Here is a 6,000-nt window from a genome sequence, read left to right as displayed (position 1 = left end):
AGTCTCCCTTCTTCCTGGAGGATGCCAAAGCCTTGTTAAAGGGTAACTCCTCCTGGGAAAATACATGGAAGTCCCCAGCCTACATAACCTAGAAGGGGAGGACTTCTGAGATCATGGACCCCCATGTAACTCCACAGGGGAGAACAGAGCAGCTAGCCCTCTATAAACTGGCCATGGTGTTGGCAGCTGCTGCTACTGAGCCTCTGTGATGGATGGTAGAGCCTCCTTAAACTGCTGCTCCACGTGGGAAATTCATTTTAGCTGTGGCCTGAAATATATTTGAACTCCAGTCTCCAGAAGCAAAAGGCTAGTACATCAACTAGAGCTGACTTAATAACAAAACAAAATTATTAGTGAATAACCAATCTGTTAGTTGATAGAAAAAATAGCATGGGCAGGGTATATAAATAATATTAATTGTCCATAGAGCTATATGAAAAATGTATTCACAAATAATATATTCATGAAATGTTGGGATAAATCATGAAATAAATCATTTGCCAATATTATTCGACTAGCTCTAGTATTAATCCAGCCTTGTATGGCTGTCATTAAAATGTACCATACCTGTCTGCCCTTCACCATGGTGATTAATAATGAAAAAAACTAATGATATTTTATTATCCTATTTTAAAAATATGGCCCAAGGCAAGTAGGTGAGTAAAAATTTGCAAGGCTGACTTAGACTCATAAATATTTCTGATGAATTACTGTTCATGTTATACCTTTAAGCACTGTTTCTTCAGTTCTGTTCACTTAGGCCTTGATCCTGCACCATGGAAGTCAAAGAGAGTTTGTCATTGATTTACATGATAATAGGTTGGGGCTCTTAGGGCCAAACCCTGAAAGGTTCAGAGCTGGATATGTGAGGTGCTGAATACCCAATTCTCAATTCCCACTGAAGTTAATGAGAGATGGGAGTGCTTAGCACCTTGCAGGATCAGGCCATTTCATCCATACTTCCTTCTTGGGAACCTATTTTGTCCACAGCACAGGGCAATGATGGGGCATTCTATACAGTGATTTCCAAATAAAGCATAACTTTAATCACATTGTTTCACAGCAGAAATCTAAGGCACGTTTCCTTTTGTTTCCTTAGGACACTGCTATGGTCCGAGAGAACTCTCATCTATTCACAACAAAAACAAAAAACAAAATAGAAAAGACTATAGTACCTTCAGAAAAACAAAAAATGTGAAGAGTGTCCGAGGAGAAAATACTCTACAATGTCTTCAGGCAGATTCATGCTTTGGGCTAAATTCTATCCTTAGATGTGCATAGGTCACTCCAGTTGGAATCCTCACCAGTTCAGAATTTGACCCTGTGGTTTTGATTTGATATAGGCTGTTGTGATGGAATTTGAGTTTTTCTGTAACAATGTATGTCTACTGTGTTGATCTGATTATTGGGATGTTTAGTGTATTAATATATTAGTTTAGTTTAATAGGGGGCTGTAAGGAAAAACAAGCAGGTAAGAAAGAATGACCTGAGGTAAGCCACACATCACCAAACACTTGAGGGTTGTTACAGGACAATGTCTGAACTGTCCACTTTGACTATTTTTACTGCCAACCTGAACAACTGGTTTGTCCAGAAGAGCCAAATCCCAGAAGAACAAAAGACTGTAGCAGTTTAAAAAGAAACACTCTCAAGAGAGCAGCAAATTGTTCAAGGGAATCAGACTGAGACACGTGACATCCCACTAGGGTGTCTAAAGAAGTTAGGCCTGCCTAGGTATCATCAAGGGATGGCAAGCCTTTAGGTAAGAGAGATACGTGTGTGGACTGTTTGGCATTTTAAAATCCTTTTTCTCTTATGCTTTGTTCATTTTGTGAAATAATACTTTGGTTTTAAATAGGCTGCACTAGAGCTGGTTAGAAAAAAGCTGATTTTTCTGTAAAAAAAAAACAACAAATTGAGATTAAAAAAAAAAAAATTGTTCCAAATTGGGATCAAAAGCCAAAATTCTTGGAATTATTTTCTTAAATAAAATTCCAAAAAGAATTTATTTCAAGTCAGTCAAAATGTTTTGTTTCAATAAATTCAAAACATTTTGCTCTGATTTCTATTATTTTTATATTTTTATATAAAATTAAATAAATTTCAAAACCAAAAGGTATTTCAAAATGAAAAATCAAAATTTTCCATTCCAAAAATCTTGAAATGGAACATTTCAACATTTTCAAAATAGATTTTTCCATAGTTTTCTCAATGAAATTTAATCAAAAAGGCATTTTCTGATGACAAAAAAAAAAAAAAACTGTTTCCACAAAAATTGTTTCACCAGCTCTAACCATATACACCAATGATCACAGACTCCCAGCGGGAAGAACTGCTTGTCAGACCTGCTGGATAAGCTGGGTTGATACACAGAGTATTGTAGCCTGGGGCCTGCTCTAAGAGCAGGAAAATTGTGAAATTTCACCCCAGGAGAGGTAAGGCACATGTCCTGTGAGCTGCAGGTGTGCACACAGAGAGACCAAAATGCGGGCAGAGGTATAGCTAGCCCAGGAACTATGACAGCTATTACAATGAAACCTATTTTAAACAACCACTCAAGGGACAAGCAAAAATAGGTGGCTAATACATATGACCTTAGAGAGGCACCTCAGTATGTTGCAGAGAAGCGTAGCTGGCCAGACCAGTCTAACATCGATAGGCATGTATACACTTTGACAGCCATGGTCAGGGACAGCACTGGCCTAAGAGTGGAGCCATTTCCTTGGGTACTATGCCCAACCACAAAAGTAGGACATGCGGGGGGGGAGGGGGAGGACAGAGGGAAGGTTGCATTGGTGTTCATAGTTGGTGTTTTTTTGCTCCATGGCACTTAGTAGGTCCAGTTTCCCATGACACACCACTTCAGCCTATTATTGATCATAACCATTCACGGCAGCACAGGGCTGGCTGCATTTTGAGTCTCCATCACTCTGGGGACTCAGGTGTTGATAGCTCAGACCTTAACAAATCTGTACACAATTCTGTTGCTAATGGCTGCAGTTTGTGGAGGGCTCAGTTCCAAATTTCATGCAGAGACAGGGACAAAGGTGATTGGTTGATTCTGTAGCACATGCAGCGGCAGCTGGCCACTCCCATATGCAGTAGCCCTCACTCCCTGGAGTTTCACATCCTTCCCTCACCAATATATGCAGCTTTGTAACTCAACAGGAGCAGACTTTTGAAAGAGAAATAGTATTTTCTCTCATGTTCCTGTTTAGTTGAAGCATTAGTAGGGTGACCATATGTCCCGTTTTGGCCAGGACAGTCCCTTTTTTAAGCCCTGTCTTGACTTTTTTGGCAAAGGTGGCCATTTTTCCCATTTGCTCTTGCCAACTTGATCAGTTGGCAAGAGCAAACGGGACAAATGCCCACTTTTGTCAAAAAAAGTGGGATGCGCAGGAACGTGCAGGGGGGAGGGGAAGCAGTGATGCAAGCCCCACGCAGGAGGGAGGCAGGGCTCAAGCGCAGGGCAGGCAGAGCTCAAAGGAGCAGCAACAGCAGCCCCAGCCTTTGGAAAATATGGTCATTCCATCAGTATGTGCGTTGCTGCTCGTTTGAACCCTGCCTGCCCCACCCGCGGGGAGGGGGGCTTGGGCGAGCAGCTGGGGCCAGCCCTGTGGAGGGGATGGAGGGAGGCTTGGGCGAGTGGCTCCAGCCAGCCCTGTGGGGGGATAAGGTGAGCAGCTCAGGCCAGCCCCACAGAGGCTGGGGAGGGGAGGAGGGCTCGGGCTAGCCCAGGTGGTGTCCCGTTTTCCCTTTGGAAAATATGGTCACCCTAAGCATTATGTATTAGCATCACTTCCTGCTCAGCACAATGGTATAGGAATAAAACTACTGATGGGCACAGCCAGGGCCGGTGCTACCATTTAGGCAAACTAGGTGGTTGCCTAGGGCACCAAGATTTGCGGGCTCCAAAAAGCGGTGCCCCCAATTTTTTTTTTTACAGCATTCCTACACCCCATTTCCGAGCGCGCGGTCGCCGCTCCACTTCTCCCGCCTCCCAGGCTTGCAGCGCCAATCAGTTGTTTGGCGCCGCAAGCCTGGGAGGGGAGGAGAATTAGAGCAGGGGCGGCGTGCTCGGGGAGGAGGCGGAGCAGAGATGAGCTGCCGCATGGCTGCCCGGGCGGGGGAGCTGCCACGGGGGGGGAGGGGCACCTGAGGACGGGGGGGGGGGGCGGGGAGCTGCCGCAGGGCTGTGGGGGGCCCAAGGTGGAAGTTTCACCTAGGGCACGAAACTTCCTTGCACCGGCCCTGGGCACAGCATTTAATGAATGTACAGCAAACAGCATAATATGTGATGTATACCAAAACAAACACATGCATTTTTTCCTAGTGAAAGAATAAAGATTTCCAAATAGACCCTTGCATTTTTTCTGACTTTTAAAAATGTATGACTTTAAAAATATGATTGCATCAGACAACCAAGGAAAACTTTAAGGATCAAATTCTGTCCCAACTTATCCCCCAGGAAACTGCCCTCAAGTCATTGGAATTGACCAATATATAATTTGAGGCAGAATGTGGCCATTGGTCTGTGTAGGGTGACCAGATGTCCTGATTTTATAGGGACAGTCCCAATTTTTGGATCTTTTTCTTATATAGGCTCCTATTATCCCCCACCCCCGTCCTGATTTTTCACACTTACTGTCTGGTTACTCTAGGCCTGTGTAAATTACCAGATATTGAGAAAGTGGGATTTACCTGCTTTGTGAGGTTCTGTTTAAAATATCATTGTCACATTTACTTTCCACATTTCACTCAATTTAGACTCTAGCACATCATGATAGAGAATTAACAGAGCCAGGACAGAGACAAATGAAAGAGAAGCTGTCAATATTTTAGGAAGAGAAATACAGAATCAAGGTTGCAAAAAGCACACTCAAATGAAGACACACACATGTTGGCTGGAAGAAGAAAAGGACACAACTTTATTGAATATTAAAGTAGGTAAAACATAACTAAGCCAACAGACAGGCAGCTTGGGTGGTTTTCAGTCAGTCCCTAAATGACAATACATTGCCCGTGTACTCTGATATAAAAGACTGAACCAAGCAGAATCTTCAGTCCTCACACAGAGACTGAGCCTGGCTGTGGGAAAATCCCTAACTTTTTCATGATGACCTTGAAACTCTCTAGGGCCAAACAGACTGAACATTTGGGTGATTAAGTGTAGAACAAGTTCTTTCAAAACATCTTTGTGGAGGGTTAGCTTATTTAGTAGACATATGGCCTTTTTAAACATTCTGGGTCAGATCCTCAATGCATGCTCTGGCCACCCTGTGTTGTGGGAGTGAGGCAAAAGGAACAGAAATAGGACTCTCTGCCAAACCCTCCTGCACATAGGGTATGTCAGGAGTGGGAGGGGGATATATTCAGGATGGAATGAAGTGTGGACAGATAATGCTATGCTCCAGTGAGCCTCAGCTGTACCATGACCCCTAGGGAGCTATTACCAGCCCTGAGGCTGCGCTAATTTGCACCTTGGGTTGAATTGGCACCTGACTGGCTCCAGGATCATAGGAGCACAAAGGATGTTTAAACTAAAGACACCATTGTCCATGCCCAAGCCTCCCACACCAAGCTCCAGCTAGACCTCATGATCTGAGCTACTACTTTGAATATCTTTACTCTTCGTTTTGTTTTGGAGTACCACATTGTTTATACTATTGAGGATAATGACATAGGGATAGATTTCCAGGTATTTTGTAAATTTGCATCCACAAAAGTAAGGGCCCACCTTTTGAATATGTGGCCCTCAGTTTTAGAATGCTATATGCCAGGGGTGGCCAACCTGTGGCTCCGGAGCCACATGCAACTCTTCAAAAGTTAATATGTAGCTCCTTGTATAGGCACCGGCTACAGGCGCCAACTTTCCAATATGCCAGAGATGCTCACTGCTCAACCCCTGCTCTGCCCCCAGACCACCCCTGCCGCCCCCTCCCCTGAGCCTGCTATGCCCTCACTCCTCCCTCTTCCCCTATGACCCTCCTGCATGCCATG

This window comes from Trachemys scripta, chromosome 6 (assembly GCF_013100865.1).
Source record: "Trachemys scripta elegans isolate TJP31775 chromosome 6, CAS_Tse_1.0, whole genome shotgun sequence".
In the NCBI taxonomy this organism is placed as follows: Eukaryota; Metazoa; Chordata; order Testudines; family Emydidae; genus Trachemys; species Trachemys scripta.
Note: the sequence above shows the minus strand (reverse complement) of the source record.